A 22009-nucleotide genomic window follows, 5' to 3' on the forward strand; every position below is an offset into this window, starting at 1 on the left:
GTTCTTGCTTGACAGAAGTATTTACATTGCATATCACGGCAAGAGAGAAGGTTGAAGAATGACTTAAGATTAACGGGCTAAAAACTTGAAAAAACGAAGTTGGCATTAACTGAATAAGTTTGCAGAAGGTAGGTTTTCAAGGACAAGATGCGGGTGGTGATAAGCATTTGCTTTTTGACATGCTACCTTCGAGATGCCTACTAGACATTTAGCAGGATGGGTTGAGCAGAACATTAGGCGTAAGAGTCTGGAGTTATAGGAAGGAGTCTGGATTAAAGGTAGAAATTTGGGAGTTATCATACATAAAGTCACAAAATTAAGTGAGATGATCCAGAGCAAAAGGATATATAGAAAAGAGTTCCAATTACTTAATCCTAAAGTATTTAAATATATGAATATGTGAAGAGCAATCAGCAAAGATTAAGAAAAAGTCAAAGAGGCAAGGAGAAGAAACAAGCGATGTGGAGACTTGGAAGACAAGTGTAAAAAGTGTTTCACTGAGGACCCGGTAGGTCGTAAACTGCTGATAGTTAGGGTGACCATATAATTTACTACCCAAACTTGGATGCATGGGAGAGTTTAAGTAGAAGGTATAAATAATTAAAATAATTAAAAAGACACAAACCAGGATTGTCCCAGGAAAAATGGGATGTATAGTCAAACTGTTTATAGTCAACTTAGAGGGGTTGAGAATTGATCCTTAGGCTCAGTACAGTAGAGATCATTAGTAGCCATGATAAGAGTAATTTCAGAGGATTGGTGGTGATTGGAGAATGCTCAGGAGAAGACAGGAGGAGGTGAACATGGGAAGAGAGTGAGTACAGACAACTCTGAACAAATCAAGGGAAGGAGAGAGAGAGAGGAATGATAGGGGGGAAGTGGAGAAAAAAAGAAGAGTGCTGTGTGTGTGTTTGTGTGTGTGTGTGTGCGCGCGCGTGCATGTATGTGCCTTTGCACATGGGTCTTCTATTTAATGGGAGAAATGGTAAGCCATTTTTCCCAATTTTTAAGTGGACATGTGCTGCAACTATGCTAAAAATCATTCTGTGTCCAGGACAGGGAACATCCAAATGAAAAACCTGCACCGGCTTCAAATGGCTGTTGGGCCATATTTTACGCACGGATGCTTTAATGCTGTGAGCCTGTGCAGTGCCATTGGGAATATTTTGTTGCTTACTTCTAGAAGTAGAATTTAGGACCTTGATGCTATTAAGTTCCCAGTCTCTTCAGGTCCTAAGATGCTATTAGTCTGACGTGAGAGCTTACCCAATTACAGTAAAACTCACCAGCATCACTAACTGAATAAATCAGGACAGGCTGGTCAGGCAATATCCCCTAAATTCTAGATACCAGACAGTATTAGACATACCAGGGAGGCAGCCTTGTCAAAAGCTTGAAGAGACTGCGCAGCCAAATTGTATAAGTTTGAATCCTGTCTCCGCCACAGTTAGCTGTGTGACTTTAGGTGAGTTTCCAAATCTTTCTCTGACTCAGTTTTCTAAACTGAAAAATATAAATACAACAACAGTACCTACCCTTACCTCTTCTGAGCACTAAGAGAGTTAATACCTATAAAAGGTTTGCAAAACTATCTCATCAATAATGAATGCTTAGAGTGAGCTATGATAACTTGAATGCTGGACTTTGAGTGATGAATTAAAAAAGGGACCTCAGTCTTTATTAGCAAGGAGAAAATAGGTTCTAATTTCTGGATACAATTCGAAGGCTGCTTAGATAACAGCAGACGAACAGTGTAACATAAGTGCTAAGCGTCCAGACATTGGAATCAGAGAATCTGCAGTAAATCCTGGCTCTGGTCTCTGTTGTGGGACTTACCTATTCTAACTTTTAGTTTCCTCTTCAGTAATATGAGCTAGTGGTATAAACTCTATAGCATTGTTGGGAAGACTACATGAGAAACTTCTTGTATAGGGGTGTAATTCTTTGATATTCAATTATGTTCTTGTTTTCATTTTTTTTTTCTTTACCTTATCTTCTTCTCCCTACCTCCTCTCCCATTCAAGGGTATGTGAAGCCCTAAGATGTGACCTATCTTCAGGGTAGACATCAAACACAAAGGAGTCAGGAGTCAGATAGCAACTTTCAAGCTGCTAATGGCACTTTGGTAAATCTGTAGTCATAATTTTTCATTTTTAGAATCAGGTGCTTGATAACAAAAACGTTATTCTTTCTCCTCTACATCCCAATTTCATTTAATTTTAACTTCAAAATTCAGCTTTAGATATAAAGAGCCAATGCCTGCAAAACAGAGAGTTTAAACAAAAAAACTACTAAGTGAGACACAAAATGCATGATGATGTAAGGACCAGTTCTGACTTAAAAGTCATAATTGTGAGCAGTTAAAGGGAAATAAAGAATCAGAAGAAAGTGACCAGGGTTTAAAAGCTGGTGTTCTCTCAACAGCAGATCATTACCCTACTCATACGCACACTTCCCAAGATGATAGAAACCCAATAGAAACATGATTAAGGTTTAGGGGATCACAAAACAGAATCGCAGGAGATAGCCCCTTATAGAGGAGCTTTACGTGCTATGTTGTCTGAGTAGCAGAAGGTCAAAGCTTGAAAGAGCTATCCAGGCAGGAGGATCTGACACCTTCCCATACAGCACTGCTCCAATTCTGCATCTGCAGAGGCTAAGCAGGGCGGTTTGGCACTGGGGTGCGGGGTGGACTCGAATGCACCATATAACATTAACCAGGGTGGGCTTCATAGTCATAGCAGCACAGATTTTCAGAAATTGTAGAGCCCACTCGTCGAAGTTGGACTTTGGAGTCAGAGTCCCAGATTCCCCATTTTTCATGAGAAGAATAATAGTGCTTAGAGGGTCGTATAAGCGTAAAATGTTACCATACACTCAAAGAATGTGGTACGATACCAGAAAAATGTTAAGTGTTTAAAAAGTAACAGCACCTGCTCTTAATAGTGAGAAAAGATTCTCTTTAGAATTTTCTCAGGTAGAACAAAAGTAGAGTGGAGCTTCCATGAGCCGTGGTCTTGATCTTCTGCCAGTGAGAAATTAGGTTAAATTGAATTATATCTAACACCAATTTGTGAAAATACACTGTGATGGGAGCAGGTTGAATTTGTGTTAATAGGTGAGCAGGAATTCTGCAGCAGGCCCCTCAGGAGCATATGCTATTCCTTTCATCACAACCTCTATTCCCGTCTACATTCAGGCCTTTCCAATGAAATTTGGTGGTTTATCCCAAAGACGTATCCATTAGTATATGACAATATAACACTCTTTAAATACCTGACAAGGCTAGTCCTCTTTATTTTCTTTCCTTTCTTTCTTTATTTTTTTGTTACATTTTGCCTGTACCAGCATAGTTATTTTTTCATACTTTAAAATATGTGATCATTTTTCCCAAAATAAATACTCGATTGTTAGGGAGGAGGAGTTATACTGGATTTATAGATTCTTTTGGGACCCTGCATCTCACAGAAGCCTGGGTGGAAGCTATCTGTGAGACCATCCCATTTAGTCAGGAAGCAACTGGTTAATGCTTATTCTGAACATGAGAGACTCCACTCTTAGGAATATATTTCTAGTCTTCTACTGACATCTACATTGTCCAAACAGAAATGCTGCCTTGGGAATAGAGGGTATGATCCTAACTAAGAAAACATTCCTTAGTAATACTGGGGTAAAGTGAACAGTGTGAACAACCACAGACTAATTGAATCATATGATACAATAATTAAATGTTTCATACACTCAACAACATTTATTATGCTCCCACTCTGCACATATCAGCCCCTTTGTTACAGATGAAGGACATAGAGAAGAATAAAATTTTGTTTCTCATTCTTATGATAGAGAGCCAAACAGGTCAACATGTCAGAACTTAACTTTCTTCGGGCACTAGACCCTTTTTGAAATCTGAAGAAGCTTAAGAAACTATGGGATCTCTCATTAGAAAATGTTCTTATGCATATTTCCCCTGGAATTCTAATACATTTCAGGGATTGAAAGTTTGGCCATAGAAACATGATCAGAGAATAATGAGGAGTTGTCCCTAAAAGTACTTGGGAACAAGCAAATGTTCCTTAGAGACATCTCCTAAACTGAGTCTGAAAGTAGACTAAGAGTTAGCCTACAAAGAAGGGCATAAATAACATGCCTAGTACATAGGGCCGTGATGTGCAAAGACAGAATCTAAGAGCATGACAGGTCAATTAAGCTGGATCAATAAATATAGGCAAGGACTGGGAAGGGAGAAGGAAGCCAAGTCACAGCGGACTTGTTTGTTCTGTAAACAATATCATCACATTATTTTTATCAATTGAGAGTTTTGATCTAGTAAAATGTATACAGGATTCTAGTTTATCTAACAGATTTTTGAAAAATAGAGTTTTCTGGTTGAATTGGTGTGTGTTGTAGGGAAACACCATATTCATCACACAAAAATCTTATCTGTAGAGGGAGCGTTGGGGTTAACTTATTTTTTTTAATAGATCACACTGTTGACCAGGTGGGATGGATTTGAAGAAAATATGATTGCAAGTGGAGAGAACACCAGGAGGCTCTGGTTATAGTTCAGGCAAGAGGTGATAAGGACCTGGGGTATGCTGTATCCTTTACATTGTTGTTGTTATTATTATTATTATTATTACTATTATTACTATTATTATTATTATTATTATTATTATTATTGTTGGTGAGGAAGACTGGCCTTGAGCTAACATCTGCTGCCAATCTTCCTCTGTTTTGCTTGAGGAAGATTGTCACTGAGCTAACATCTGTGCCAGTCTTCCTCTATCATGTATGTGGGATGCTGCCTCAGCATGGCTTGAGGAATGGTATGTAGGTCCACACTTGGGATCCGAACCCATGAACCCTGGGCTGCCAAAGCAGAACATGCAAACTTAACCACTACACCACCAGGCTGGCCCCACTATGTTATTTTTTAATAAATAACTAAGTCATAGAGATAGTACCTCTTTATATTTAAAATCGCACTTTTTTCCTGGAAAATGTCCATCTTCAGTTCTTTCTTTAATGGCCAAAACCTATAGAAGCCTAAATATGAGTATCTGAGTCCTCATATTAGTTGTATGGAGGCCACACTTTGACTAATATCCATGACAGGAGACATTAATTTGAAAATATGTTCATTCCAATTCTAGTGTGAAATAATACCAATTTTAAGTGAGATTGAGGAACAAAACAATGAATTTTGTAATTATTATATTTAATGGCTAGAATAGTTTTAGTAACACGTCAAATCAAGTAATAGGAACTTAGCATGTTGTAACAAATTTTTGAATTACACTTTTTTGATCAATATCGGTTCTTTCACTCTTTGAAAAGCCTGTTTCATGTACCTGTTCTGTTACCTGCCTGAGGAGGGAATCCAAGTTCACACTCCCACCATGCCATGTCTTTAGCTGTGTTCAAGCATATCTAAATCCCAGCTGTGAGGACAACATACACTCAAACTGTGGTTTCCTTCCCTCACTACTCCTGTCCCCACACTCATCCTGATGTAACCCTTTCACAATATGTTACATTCAATGAGATCGTGTTAAATTCAGAAGCTGGCTCCTTAAATGGCTGATTAATGAATCCATCATACTGAGGTTCCAATCTCAAATCACATTAATGATTACTGGAATACTTCATTTCACATAATAAATGCATGACATATTCTTGAAATTTATACATAAATTGATTTTTGGATACACAATATTATTAATGAACTCTGAAGAAGGTTGTGGCACATCTTTTGGGGAAATACAGTATCTCTTAAGTTATATAATTCATAAATTATTTTTATAAAAGACTTCCTTTTTTCAATGAAAGCGCACACTGAGAACATTTGGTCAAGAGAACAAGATGTCATGAACCCACAGATTCTTATTTACAGTGGGAAGAAGACTGAAATTTGGATCCATTAAAGAGGATTCCTGGAAAGACCTTCCTTGACCTCATTTTTACAACCATCCTTTCTACGTTACTATTTTCAATAGCCTACACAATGATTTCTTCGAAACTGCAAAGTTAAAATAGTTCCTGAATTTTAAATAGTAATTCTACTGTAATCTACTATTTCTTTTTATAAGTTAATTGGTAATAGAAGTTAATTGGAATGTATCCAGAGACTGTGACAAGGCTGACAAGGAAACTATCTCCTACATGGAATAATTAATGGAATACAAAGTATTTAACTTCGGGAAGAGAAGTTTCAGTACAGATGTAATAGCTCTTTACAAATACTTGAAGGATTCTTCTGTGGGAAGAAGGGGCAAGCTTATTCTAACCCTCTAGAAAGTAGGACTCACATGCAGGAATTAGAAAAAAGAAGATTAGAACTCCAAAGAAATCAATCACTAGATTTGCCCTAAATGTGAATAGATTGCTTCTTGAAGTAGTGAGTTCACAATCACTGGAAGTGTTCAAAAAAAGCTGTGTGGTCATCTCTCTAGCACCACTTATATAAAGAGATGAATCTTTATGTGACCCTGATAAACTCCAGCTCTAAGAGACTGTGTATGTAGTAGATTGTAACAATGGCCATATTACCTCATAGCTCCTTTTATCAAGGCATGGAGTCTATTTTTCATTACACACTAACTTAATTCTGATATGACTTGATTTGGCCAATGGGATGTTGGTGAGAATAGGCTTGGAAAGGAATTAAGCAGTAGAGCTGGTCCTATCTTGCTGCTTTTGGAATCCTCCACTTTGTAAAGAAGGCCATGCTACTCTGACAGATGTCGATGTTACTACATGGAAGAGATGAGCCATCCTGCACTACCACCATCATGACAGACTATCATCCAGCTAAATTGGCATCTGAAGACAAAGGCATGACTGAGCCCAGGATACCATCAATTTCCCAGATACGCCCAAATTCTCCAATCTACAGAATCTAGAGCTAAATGGCTATTCCTTTAAGACACTAAGATTCATAATTTTTTGTTATGCTGTAATTAAAAAAAAATAATGTATACAAAGGAAGCTCACCATACAGGGAAATAAATGATACTTAAACAAGTGATACAGACAAAAAGAAAAAGGTAATTATCTGCAGAATGGAAGAGGTCATTGAGTCTCTTGGTTGTCAGGGATTTCCTGAAGGGGAAAGACCATAAATTGGAGCTTGAAGAAAGAGCAAAGTATGAATAGAAGGATGATCGGGAGGTGCAAACTAGGAAATATTATGAACCCTGTGTCCCAGTTAGGGTTCTTTAATTGTAAGAAAAGAAAGTAACTTTGGCTAAAGTAAAGATAAAGAGGAATTTTTTGGAAGGATATGGACATTAGTTTAGAAAACCAAAGGAGAGGCTGAGCAAACAGTCCCTTAAAAAGGAAATGCAGGTCAACTGTGCAGATCTGAGCGAAGTACTAAAGAACATTCTCTTAAGAACACCATCCAGGGTGTATATTAGCGTCAACCTGTTCTTCAAAAATTTACCCTTGTGTAACTGCCCAAGTTTAAAACTCTTGGGAGAGAAGTTCTGACTTGCCTAAGAGGGTCACTCATTCACCCTTGCCTAGGGGAGGAAAGGCCTCTTCACTGATGGTGCTGTAAGAGCCATGTATAATGGAGAGGTGGTTCCAAAGGAAATTCAAGGAATTGTTACCAAGGGAGGAAAAAGAGGTACTCAAAAGGCAATTCAACTGGGGTCCGATATACATGACTATTACAAGTTTATAATAGTTAAATCATATAATAATTGGTAACATATGCCCAATGCCACTCTACATTCTTGAAATATTAACTCAACCCTAGGAGGAATGGTACTAATATCAACCTTATTTTACAGATATGAAATAGAAGGTTATGTGACTTACTCAAGGTCACAGAACTGTCAAGTGGCAGAGCAGGGACATAATTCTAGGCTGTCTGACTGCAGAATCTATTATGATAGACTTCAATTCTATTCTGCTTCTCAAATGTGAAAAGTTTCTTGAAGGAAGTGAAGTAGACTAGTAAGTCTGGAGGAAAGGTAAATCAAAAGAGATATAAATGCCATATGTTATTCAATCATATCACATTAGTCTATTTACAGAAAATATTTTCCAAATTGTTATGTTATGTCTGAAGCAAATCAACAACCTCCCCCATTTCACAAAATCCTTGAAGCCTAAATACACACACACACACACACACACACTTGTAATTGGGAATATGAAGTCTTATCTTTTAAAAATCCAGTATCTTCACATTCAAAATATAGGAAACTCAGTGCTTATTTATCATCAAACTATTTCATTTTATGTTCACTCAAAGGTTAGAACTCTTATCGAGAAGGTGAGATTACTAAAACAATGTCATTTTATGTATCTAATCACAATATTGAATAGAGTTCCATAATAGGAAGCTTAGTCAAGCATAAGATGGTTACCAGGTGATGGCATAATCAATTGAATACCACTCTATGTTCGTGCTTGAAAACTGAGGTCGTTTCATAGTGGATAGGATTGATCAGTCTTGATATAGGCAAAGAAAATGAAGCCTTAAAAAGGGAGACTTCACAATGGCAGTGATATCAACACAGCAAGTGATTGCAGTAATAATTAGAATTAATCTAAGATGTATGCTACATGATGTAAGAAGGTTCTATCAAATAAGAGATTTTTATTGGATTGGACTCCAAAATGGACAAATGTGCAATAGCAGAGCTGATGTAAAAATTAGTTTTCTTCTAACCATTAAACAGATCAATGGTCTATTAACTCAGTCTTGCTGGCAATGAGCTTTCATTATAATTTGTGACCTGCATTTTGGACATTCTGCTGCCAAAGTCAAGCTTGGAATAAAATAGTTATTTTTCACATGAACATTGACATGTTTGTCACTAACTCAAAAGCATATTATGTCAAAATGACTTTGTCCTTTAGCTCAAAGACTATTGCAACTTTCGCAATTTTTAATATCTTTACATAATTAATATCTATATTCATTTTATTTTAGAATGACTTTATCGCCAAAACTGTTAGCAGAGACTGGCGTGATCTTTAGTAAATCCACACACTTAAGACAAAATATTATAAAGCCCTTTGTGGCAAAACACATTTTCAAAGTCATTTCCATGGCAGTGAAAATCTTTTCATTTTTCCCTTCCTCCACTCACATACACCACCATGAGTAAAGACAGCTGGGGTTCACAAAGAAAAACTGTTAGAGAATTGCAGGGGAGATAGGGTTGTGATGGCTTATGGATAATAGCATTAACTTAATTTTTTTCTTTTATTACAAGCTTACAGAAAGCTTATCTATAAAAATAAATGTAGAGACTGGATAAATACAATAATAATGATCACTTTAATTTCTCTAATATTACTTTCTCCTTATGAAAAACTTCTTAAGGGTAAGGAGAAATAACAGTCCTTGTGAATAAAGGAGAAAACAGATTATAGGGAAAATACTCAACTAGTAGGACAGATGTCAGGGAAACTATCCAGTCTGGTCATGTTTTCCACTATGGTTATCAGGCAAAGTATGGAATTTCCCTTCCATAACTGTAAGCCAACTGTAATCTGTCTTCATATTTAGGTGGACACCAAGGAAAAGTAGAAAATAGAGTATTGAAAAAGAATTCAGTCTCGAGAAGTCAGAGGAGGGGAAAACTATAAGTTTTGATATAAATTTTACCAAAAAAAGATATTAATGAAGAGAAAACAGGCTAAAATTAAGTCAAGAAAAAAAAGATGGAAAGAGGTAAGTTAAGACTAGAAATAAGAGCTCTGTGACATTTAGATAGACACCTGTTGAATTGTTCATGAGATGGTGCATAAAAACACTGAGCTAACTAACAAATATTAGAGAAATGAAAAACTGTTTGGGCTTTAAAATCAACCAGAGTATTTGCAAAGTCTTTTGGAAATTAGGGGAAAAAAAGAAAATTATCATTTATATCATGAAGAATTGTTGCACAGCAGAAATATTCAGGTATTTATTTAACACTCATTAAACCAACCTGAGCACGGTTTATTAAATCCACTGAAAACTAGAGATGAAGAGAACATTGTAAAGACAGCCAGAAAAAAAAAAATATAGCCATTGTATGCAAGGGAAAAGCAGTAAGAATAATGGCTGAATTCTCACCAGAAACAATAGAAGCTAAAAGACAATAGAATAACTTCTTTAAAAGAAATGGGTGTCGGGAGGGGGTAGTTAAACTGGAATTCTATATCCAGCAAAAATTTCTATAAAAGATGAAAATATTTCAAATAAATAAAACCTTTGATAATTCATCACCATCATATATTCTTCTATGATATGTGAAGTGGTATAACATTAATTCAAGATAGACTGAATAAATGAAGAATGCATGTTGTAACTACAAAAGCAATAATAACAACATGAAAGGAGGTATAGGTAAAATGCAAATAAAGTAAGTAAAATAAAATAGCTAGAAATAATTAATATTAAAGAATATAAGAAAGGAGGATCAAAGAAATGAAGAGGAATCAGGAAAAATAGAAAACAAATAGCAAGATGGTGTGTTAAATCCAACCATACCAGCAATTATATTAAGTATAAATGGAACATTTACCAAAATTAAAAGTGAGAGATTTTATGAATTAATTGAAAAAATCCAACAATATGTTGTATATAAGAGATGCATTTTTCATATAAAAGTATAATATGGTTTGAAATAAGAGGATGGAGAAATATATTCCATGCAAACACTAGGGAGGATTATAGGAAAGAAAGAATGACATTTCAAAATGATGAAGTGGAAAATTCATCAAGAAGGCATAACAATCCTAAGTGATTACTCATTTAATAAGAGCTTCAAAAGAAATAAAGCAAAATTAGAAAGAACTAAACAGGAGAAGTAGACAAATTCACAGTCACAGTTGGAATATAAAATGTTACAACATGTTAGAGAACACTGTGGCAGTTTCTTGTAAAGTTAAATACACCCATGACCCAATGATTCCACTTATAGGGATTTAAACATAGAAATGTAAACATATATTTGCAGCATATGTTGTACATATTCACTGAAGCTTTATCCATAATATTCCAACACTGGACCCAACCAAATGTCCATCAGCAGGAGAATGGACAAAGAAAAAGTGGTATAGCCTGTAGCAGAATACATACACTGAAAAAAGGAATGTAAGAGGAATAAACTACTGCTACCTGCAACAATGAATCTCAAAATCGTTACTAAATGAAAGAAGCCAGACACAAAAGTGTACATATTGTGTGACTTGATTTAGATGAGGTTCAAGAACAAGGAAATTAATCTAAATTTATAGTACAAATGTGACAAAGGGAGTTTCTGTGTTTATAGAAAAAATGTTCTACATATTGTGTTGGCAGTTGCAGTCAAAATTAAATGTGTATTTTTTTATTGAAATTATACCTCAGTTTAAAAAATAACAGATGGTTAACCACTGCATTGTATAATCTTCCTTTAAAGAGCGTGATAACAATTTCACTGGTAACACAGTGAATAGTTCAGTTCTGTAATATGACTAATAGATCTGAGTGTTCCCTTCCTCTGGGAAGAGTACACAACATTTTGAAGAATACGTATAAAAAGTGGTGTTTTTTTCAATCTGCTGTGAGTAAAGCTCAATTCCAGTGATTATCACGAAAGAGAGAGGGAGAAACTTTCAATAACATTACATAAGAATTCATATGGACTTGGGTATCTTCTCTCCTGGCTAATTTGTCATCTTGTTCATTTGAAATATTTATTCTGCCATATAGTTTTAACAATAAAATGCTTCACATATTATTAAAATGTCCAATTGGTAGGGTGGGAGGAATCCTGTTCTCTCTTTAAGAGTTAGCAGTCCATGCCATGAACCCTTCTGAGTTAAGTAAGGAGTGGTCTAGATTCTTGATGGAGGCAGTGACCATAAAGAGAAGTGGGAAAAACAAAGGAATAAGAAAACCATGGAACTGAGTCTGTGTGTTACATAGAAGTCAGAGCAATTATACAAAACATAAGTTAGATCACGTTGCTTCTCTGCTTATAACCTTCTAAGGTCTCATTTCTCTAAATGTAAAGTCAGTGTCCTATGTGACCTGTCCCACTGCAATCTCTCTGAGCTCAGCTCCGTCTACTCCGCTACTTGGTAACTCAGTGCAGCCTCACAGGCCTCCCCATCGTTCCAGGCTATTTGTTCTGCAGATATTCCCATGGTTTATTTATTCACCTATTTAAAGTCTTTCTCAAATATTACCTTTAATGAGTCCTACATTTATTACCTCATCTGAAAGAGCAATAACTCTTCAATCACACAGTCCCTCTTACCCTGGTCAGTTTGTTTGTTGTTGATGTCATTGTTTAAAAAACACTCTTGATCTTCTAAAACACACTACATTTTAAATTTATTTGTTGTGCTATTGATTATTGCCTATCTTTTCTCACTGGAAATTAAGGTAAGATCAGCAGGAATTTTTTGCATCTTTTGTTCATTGGTGTATCCCCAAGCTCCTAGAATATCAGATAAGAACCGAGTATTGGACCCTTCCCTGATCAAACATTTGGGAGAGTTTACTTTCTTGCAGTTAACGTGGTTACATACAGCATTTGGAGTGTTTCCTGTTTAAATATATTAAATTCTCCAAGCTTCTCCTATTCTTTGTATTTTATCCAAATTCTCTGTATACATTGATGTTTCAGGAAACACTTTTGGATCTACTCGAAGTCTAATAGGAATGTGTTTATTTTATATTGGATGTCTTATGGTGAAAAAAGAAGTCTTTGGAGTCAGACAAACATGAGGTTAAATCCTGTTCTGTTCTTTACATGAGCATGTTGCTTGACTCTTTTAAACTTCAGTTGGCTAATCCTGATTTGAGGGTGATGATAAGACCTACTATTTTGCCATGTTATGTTAAAGATAAAATAACATATTTAATGGGCTAAGATAGTGTCTGGAACAAGAGATAATCCATAATATTACTGATCATAACTAAAACTTATTGAGTTCTTATCATATTCCAAACACTAATACATATCTTACATTATCTCTTTTATTCCAAAGATCAGTCTGGTGAGGTAGGAATTATTATCCACATTTTACATGCGAGGAGAAAGAAAACTCTGGAGTTGAGTGGATAGGAAGCAGCCAAAGGGGATTTTAACTCAAGTATTTCCGTGGTCAGAGGTGGAAGAGGTAACCCCAATTTTATACTGTGCTCAGTGCTACACAAAATTACATTGGTTCATTTGCCCATTTCCCTCATATTCCAGAAAGATCTACACTCTCCTGAATTCCAACACAGATTCAATAAAACAATTTGTCTCTATCTTTTAGTTTGTGTTTATTTATTTTTAAAGATGCTCAGAGATTTCTTTATTTCTCCATTTTTCCTTTGTTATCTTTCCAAAGCCACGGGAGCCTTAGGTTTCTGAATTCAGCACACACAATGCTCCAAACTCAAGAAACAAAATTTTCCAAAAACTACATTTGGGGCTGCTGTGGTTATATCAGCAATCACAGATGTAGGCTGGCATCCAATCTGAGCAAAGGAGGATAAAGAGGGAGCCTAAAGTGTATTTCAGGATGGGAAGCAAAGGAATAGACAGAGCAGAGATCCTCTGAAATGTAGAAGCATGCTCCTGCCTGCGTGCTTAAGGAAAACACTAAATAATAATTACTGAGAAACAAATGCACAAATAAACCTTGAAAACACTGTACAATTGTCCCAAATCTGCTGAATGGAAGTATCAAAGAGATTAAAAAAACAGAGAGGCTGCCTTGTATATAATGTACGCATAGTCTTTTCAAAGAGCTATACAAATACTTTGAAGATACAGACCGCAAAGAACTAATAAAGTCCTTCATGCACAGCCAGTACCTGGCTAAAACCAAAACAAAGAGGAAAAATAAAGAGGAAGAAATAGGGGTGATGGAGCGCTTTAGTCTCAATCAGAAGAGTGGTACTACTTACAAAATTTACTAAGCTCTTACTAGATATCAGATACTATTAAATACTATATATACACACACACATACACACAATCATACATATAGTATATATGTGTATGTGCATATATATGCATATACCTATATATTACAATCTCATTCAATCCTCAGAAGATTCTATAAAAGAGGAATTACTACCCACTTTATAGGGATTAGGAAATTGAGGTTTTAATCAGTAAGCATGAAACCTAAGATTGTATGGCTAGTTAATTTAAAGACAGCATTCAAACTCGGATTTACATTAATTCTAAATTCCTATGCTCTTAAAAGAATATCTTTTCAGTTCTTGTTGGAATAACTGTCTGAGTGCTCCCAGCAGCAGCCATACTTACCAACCTGGAAAAGAATGTTCCATTCTGCTGTTTTCAGCAATTTCCTGTTCGTGATCACATAATGTTTAGGCATGGCCTATTAAATACATATCACATCCTTCTGTGCCAGAAATGGGAATCCATTTAAACAAGCAATTGAGCTTTATTGTTCTTTTATTTCTGTCTAATCCCCATCCTCCCACCCCTTTCTCTAAAGCAATAAGGCAAATATCACACTAGTTGGCTTTCGAGTATATGAAAATATCTGAGTTGTCAGGAGAATTTAATGACAGGGAACAGACACATAGAGTTTCAGTTACAAAATTTCCTCCCTTGTTGGCCAAATCTCTTCCTGGAAAGTGCTCAAGTACTATCTTTGTCTTAAGAGTTGAATTTGTAAGGAGCGTGCAAAGAAGATTTGTGAGCTATATGTACAATGATCACAAAATGTATCATCCAACCAGGAAGTTCTGGAGAGTGAACTGGACACGACATCTGGACAGTGAGTATATATTGAGCACTATTCTTTAGACAATTTACCTACTCATGTGCTGCTTCATCTTCTAGGAAGTGTGAGCTGTTTTGGACTTATTTTAAAATCCTTGGACTTCTCCTGGCAAGCCAGACTTATCTTGCCATTGTCGGTTACTTATTTGCAGCCCAGTGATAGACTAGATTCTTCCTCAAAAGGAAAGGCTGTTTTGCTCAAAATAGAAGGAAAATGAATGCTGGGTGTTTAGGTCCTACTTGATCAGAATCTAAGTGTTTTTGCAGATGACTCAAACCATTCCTTCCCTGCATTAGTGAGAAAAATCAATAAAATTATTTTCTCTGCTTATAGTCTGAACTGCCAGGATGTACAAAGTCTATAAAATCCCAAAGAGAGCAATACCTTCCCCTCTTCTACCAACTTACTCAAGAATGTGAGCTTTATGGTCTTTTCCTCTGAAACTGGGCACCTGTATATATTTCATACATTATTAGCCACCAAAAGCAAGGCCTTTATTTACCTATCTCAATTATTACTTGTATGTGCAATTCTTAACATCTAGATTTCTTGGCATTACATACCATACCCAATTTTTATCCAAAATGAAGAAAAATCATTAAGTCCTATAAGACACTTGGACTCCTTAAGGACAAGGGGATACGTTTTATTGAAAACTTATGTATCCCCCATGGGCATTAAAATGTATATAACTGAATGAATAAACTACTGATTTGCTGAAAATTAATGATGAAAAATTGAGAGGGGCATCTAAAAACAAGCATTTTCAGCAAAGATATCATGCAGCAAATCTATACCCAGAACCCTCTTATCCCCATTCCAGTATCTCCCAAGTTCTTTTTATGGGGAAAAAAATCTATAGTTGAAATGACTAAATTACAGAATTTTGCTTAAGAACCCAACCATATTGACCCATGGCACCTGAGGCCCAAATGGGTGGATCAACTAATTTTATGGAAACCTATGAACAGCTGTGAGCAATAATTTCTAATGACTTCATTAGATTCTGACACATGATGCCCTGACCCCATTATCTGGGTCCATCTGTGAGAATGGCAGGGGGCCCTCAAGCATAGTGGCAGGCCATAGGCCATTGGCATTCAGGCACAGGTAGGAGGACAAGGATGGGTGGAGCGGAGTTGGCAGGATACGGCTGCTACCAAGCTGAGGCATTCACAGCAGCAGCTTGATCACCTCTCAGATCTGCCCTTCTTTGCTTTTATTCATGGCCATTGACAGTCTGGGACAAATAAATAGTGTAAAATGAAACCTAGCGAAAGCCGTAAAATTAAAGGAACTAAAAGTGACCTAAAGAAAGAAGGAGTTAGGACTGGGAACTGAAGGGAAAAGAAAAGGAGTTATAAAAAATAAGTCTCGTGGTCATAGAGTGCTAGAGCTAAATGATAACAATAAAATGTTCTGATTCTATAGTTGACAAAATTGACGTCCAGAGAGAAGTGATATATTTATCTACTACTCATAAAATCCATTAAAACTTCTGTATCTTTACTTTGACTATATAGTGAGCTCCAGGAAGATAGAGATTATCTGTCTTGTTTGAGGATATATCCCCAGCACCTAGAACAATGCCTGAAACATGGTAGCCATTTATTAAGTGTGTATAAATAAATCTTAAGAGGTTTCTATTGTTGAAGTTAGTATAACATTTTTAAGAGCTAAAAGTCAGAGTCAAATACATGATTCTGGATGTTGATTAGTACCTACTTGACATGGAACTCTGGGCTGGTTAGTGTTTGATTGGATAGAGAAGGGACAAATCCTGGGTGTATAGAGTCAATCCACATTTTGTCATGTCCTTCAAGGAAGGAAGACAGGAAGCAAAAAAGGAAGAAAGAAAGAAAGCTAATATAGAGAACTATTGGACAAATGGGAGGACATTTTTTAAAAAATTCAATGGGCAGTGCTTTGTTCCCTACCCAGTCTCCACTGCTCCACTTTTCTCAGATCTCTCAGATTGTCCACCGGGTGATAGTTAAAGGGAAACGACTATAACTTCATCGAAATTGCCACAATTTTATTTAGAGAGATTTTTAATGCAGAGCTAAGACAATCAGATCATTGAATTACCCTGACCATAATTTTTTTCCTTTCTAATTATGTCAAAATTCAGACCTTTTTGTTGATAAAAGAAGCAAATCTCTACTCTCCTGAGGTGTGAATGAGGAAGAACACACCTGTCTCTGGTGGCAGACATGTTGCAACCATGAGGAAAGCACGCTGAGAATGAATCTGCACATAGGGAAGTATACCTTGGGGGGGAAAATAAATAAATAAATAACCACAGCTGGCATCTTGATTGTGAGACCTGAATCTCACCCTACCTCTGGGTCTGGTTTAAACAATTCTGAGATGATTTCTCTTATTTTCAGCCAAAATAATTCTGATAGAAAACCAGAAACACCCAATGAGACGCTCCTTAGACTTACTTTCCTCATTCATGAAACAAAAATTTTTGAGCAAATAATCAGATCTTCACAAACATGTCCCTTAATAGGGTAAGTCCATCATTCTGTGAACGATTGTCTAGGGCCTGAATTATCCTCTTTTTGGCCTCAGAGAACTCTCATATCCCCACATGGAGAGACAAAATAACCTATGAAATGGGATTGGTTAATCATAAAACTGCTTAATAGCAATTCCTTGAACATTTTCACCATTAGAAAAGGTTATCTCCTTTCCAAATATTTTTTTTTCTTATTCTATCTAAGGACAAACCTAGATTGATTTGCTAGATTATACTCTCAGCTAAGCAACTCACATGACAAATGATAGAATGCCCCTTACTTTCTTGGAAAAGCCAATGAAGATGGTGCCTGAATGATCTCTGTCAACGTAGACAGTATTAGAATAAACAGACCCAGCTGCTTTCCTTAATAACAAAGTGATAGAATGAAAAAGCAAAGCTGGCATAAAACTTCCTTATTTATGAGCTTCCCTCTTTTTTACATCTTTTTCCATCAATTTCTAATCAACGTGATATTTTTATTTCCCAATTTACAATGCATGAAAGATAACACTAATTTAATAAATATATACAAGCATACATACACACATCTATACATACACTGCATACATACATAAATCTCCTCCCTTTCAAATCTATTCTAAGGAATAGTTCTCAAGTAAGAGATTAGAAAGAAGGAAAGCCTAGATGGTCATAACACAACTTGTCCAGTTGGAGGACCCTTGGAAGACGCTAAATTTTTTATTCCCAAGAGAAGGTAGATCCTCCTTTATGTAGTAAAAGACTCCAAAATATAAGTCTTCTTATTGTTCTATCATGATAAAAAACAATGTTGTCCTTACACATAAGTAAGATAGGTGTTTTCCCACTTGAGACCACTTCAAAAGCACAGGAGAGTTCTGCTGATCAAAAAAATACTTTCCCAAATGCCGACTGCTGTATAAAATATCCAGAGAAGGATGCAAATTTCCATTCACCAGTAAGATAGAACCCTTAAAATATAAGCAGATCCCTATGTGAGAAGAAATATCATATCTTTACTGAAATTTACATTCTAGGAAAATATCTGGAGCCAGAATATTTCCTGAGAATGTTTAGTTGTGGCGGCTTAGTAAAAGAGACCATTGCATAGAAACAAAAATATCACCTTTGCAATCTGGCAACCCTAAATTAAGAGCTCACTTTAGCCCTCTTTGAGCTTGTGATCTTGGAAGCCATTTAAACTTAGTGAGCCCTGAAGTGTTGTCAGGATTGGATAAAATATAAAACACCTAGCAGAGTCTATGGCATTCCAAAGTGACCAATTATCCAGAGAAAGCAGCATGATTTTGAAAACCTGAAGGGAAGAAAGGAAGCAACACTGGAGAAAGAAGAGCTCAGAAGACAGGAGAGGCTGGGGATGTGCAGAGAGGAAAACCCAGCATACCAGATGCTGAGTCCCATTGATTTCCCACCGTTGCCAAGGCCAGCCCTGAATGAAGCATGAGAGCCCACAGTGAGCCTGTAAGATCTTGCCAGCCCTTAACTTTTTAGCTCACTTATTTAGTTTCACCAGTCATACTGTGATAACGACCTTCATTTTAATTTTTAGTTGGTTGCCAACATTGGGGATTTGCTGTGGTGGACCCTGTCAGATGTTGTTAAGCAAAACGTCATTCAGTGACAGGGACAGACCCATGAGTTTCCCTTGCTAAAACAGAAAAGAAGTATAAGAATCAATTTTACATGAAATGGAAGATAAGTTGTTATCTAAGAGTTGATCCGAATAGGTTTTGGGAGACCATCAATGGCTAAATATAAAGCAGAGAGCGCATACTCTAATCCGTTATCAAAGTAATTCAAGGTCAGGCAGACACTTAGTAGCTCATCTAAAAAAACATTTAAAAATAAAATTTTAGGGGCTGGCCCTGTGGCCAAGCAGTTAAGTTCGCGCGCTCCGCTGCAGGCGGCCCAGTGTTTCGTTGGTTCGAATCCTGGGCGCGGACATGACACTGCTCATCAAACAACGCTGAGGCAGCATCCCACATGCCACAGCTAGAAGGACCCACAACGAAGAATATACAACTATGTACCGGGGGGCTTTGGGGAGAAAAGGGAAAAAATAAAATCTTTAAAAAAAAATAAAATAAAATAAAATAAAATTTTAAAAAGCAAAAACCAGAAAAACCCAGTGGGTTCTAAAACCGTTATTTGGAAATATTAGGTAATAGCCCAATGATTAAAGTTTAAATGTTTAAGTCAGGTAAATGTGAGTCAAAGTATAACATCCACCACTTACTATCATTTTAATGTAGAAAAAGCTGCTGAACGCTTTCAACGAACTCACCTACAAAATGGAGGTAATTGTAGTCTCAATCATAGAGGATCATTATGGGAGCAAAATGAAAAACTGCAGGTAAATAGCGAAGAGCATGGACTAACACATATTGAATTCTCAATAACTGTGAGCTAGTGTTATTCTCACTTGCATATCAGTGCTGAATTCTGAAAATAAGCATAAATAAATTTACTAAGCCCAGACATGGTATAAAAACAAACCAGCTTTCCTTTAATGTCCAGGGTCTTACCCATGCAATACCTATTAACGAAAGCTTAGTCCATTCTCTTAAGTTGTCATTCTTAAGACTAATTTAGAGCAAATATTTGAATGCTTTACACCATGTTAACTTTGAGAAATGAAATGTCCTCCCAAAGTTGACATTTTATTTATAAAAATCCACAAAGGAAATGTGTTTAAAATTAGCATTCTAAGATCTCATTTCACTTGCTGAATAGCCTGACAATTACCATTGTTTCTTGAGAAGCATGATTACTCCCAAGTTGTTCATACATTTAAACAGATAACGTTGCCATAAAATCAGAGAACATCCTCAGTCAAGGGAATGAAGATAAAAGATCTCTCTTGGGAGAGGTGCTTATTGGGCAGTGTTGTTGGCTGTGTAACGCTGGGCTTCAACTTTAAGAAAATGATTCCCAAAACTTATGTTTACTAACCGCAATAAAACACAAGAAACTCCAGGGTTCCATTTACCTAGAAAGATATAAAACAAATGAACGGAAAAAAAATGTCTTCTGGCCAAGATTGTCAGAAACTACATATGGAATAAGAAATAAAAAGACCAGCTAGAGAATTTAATAAAAACCAGTTTGAACAGTTAAAACACACAGAATCAGAATTATCTTGTTCTAAATAATGTTATTTTGTTCTCATACAAAGGATAAATGATGAATATGGATATTTGAAAAATTCGAAAGAGTTAAAAAAGACGTTAAAATAGCATTTATAACCTCACCAGAATAATTGCAGACGCTAACCCTTTCAACATTGCTCCAGACATTTCTCTGTATTCAATGCCTATGTAGATGCATATACATAATTTCAAACATAGAGGACTACGCAATGTATGTTTTTAAAATAATCATCATCATGAATGTGTATTTAGGTCAACAAATAGAGTTATATATCATTATTTTAAATAAAAGGATCATATTCCCTTGTATTTATATTCACTAATTTATTTTTAAATAAATTTCCTGCTGAGGAAATGTGAGTTTCCTCATATTCTCAGTTTCCTGATATTAGAAACTATACTAGTTGAACATATGTACACCTTTTTGCACTTGTGTAATTATTTCCTTGAGTCAAAAAGCAGCCATCATTTTCTAAGGTGAATAGAGGCATAGTAGAAACATCAGGTTACCTAGCTTCTAATCTCAGGTTTAGTTTTGGTTATTCCCCACATCGCTGTCTCAGTTTGTATATTGGTAAGATGGGAAAGTTGAGACTGATCTCTAAAGACTTCACCAGGTTCAAACTTTCAGTAAAAACTTGAAAGGGACCAATACATAACACAATGAAGCTGTGCAAATGTAAATTCACCTTCCACAGTCATCTAAGAGGCATGGAGCTGGGTCATCATCTCATCTAATATAATGATATTTCAATGAAACATATTGGATGAACTCTTATATCCATTCTTTAAATGGGGAAAGTAAGGCACAGAAATGAGAAGATTTTACCCTAAATTATGTAGCCTGCCAGTGTCAAAGCTTTAGCTGATGCTAGACTTCATCTCTTTGACCCAGAGATTTAATCACCAGAAAAACTGCTGATCAAAGAGAAGTCGAGGTGCTAAATTAAAGTCAAACTGTATTACAGTTCAAAGGGGCATGGGCAAGTAATTTAGGAAATGACGAAATCCAAATAGAAAGCATATAAACAGTAATCAAGGAAAGAATAGTTATAGAAATTAAATGTGTGTGTGCATGCATATATGTGGTAACCAAAGAAAACTAGTGCCAAATGCCACTGTCAGTCCATTAAATTTTCAAAATTTTATTATTTTTAAAAATATATATGATGTCTTGGTCATGAGCAAGGAAATATACACTCATCAATACACTCCAAATGACTAAATACGTCCATGACTTTGGCTCAATATTTCCAACTATGGAAATTTTTTTGAAGAAATATTCATAAATGCATGTAAATGTTTATGAACAATGATCATTCTGAAAAGTGGAAAACAGTCTAAATTCCTGTAGTAGGTCATTGACTAAATAAAATGTAGATGGTCGAATAATATGCCTCACTGAAAATGAAGACTAAAAAAATATTTAACAACATTAATTAATATTTGATATTGAGAGAGAGAGAGATTTTAAAAGATCATAGAGGTAGTGTGGCTCCAATTTTGAAAAATATAGCTGTATCTAAATCAAATAAAGATATTTTCACATAGAAACAAGGTACATTTAAATGTTTTCTTT

The sequence above is a fragment of the Equus quagga genome, chromosome 2 (assembly GCF_021613505.1).
Source record: "Equus quagga isolate Etosha38 chromosome 2, UCLA_HA_Equagga_1.0, whole genome shotgun sequence".
Lineage (NCBI taxonomy): Eukaryota > Metazoa > Chordata > Mammalia > Perissodactyla > Equidae > Equus > Equus quagga.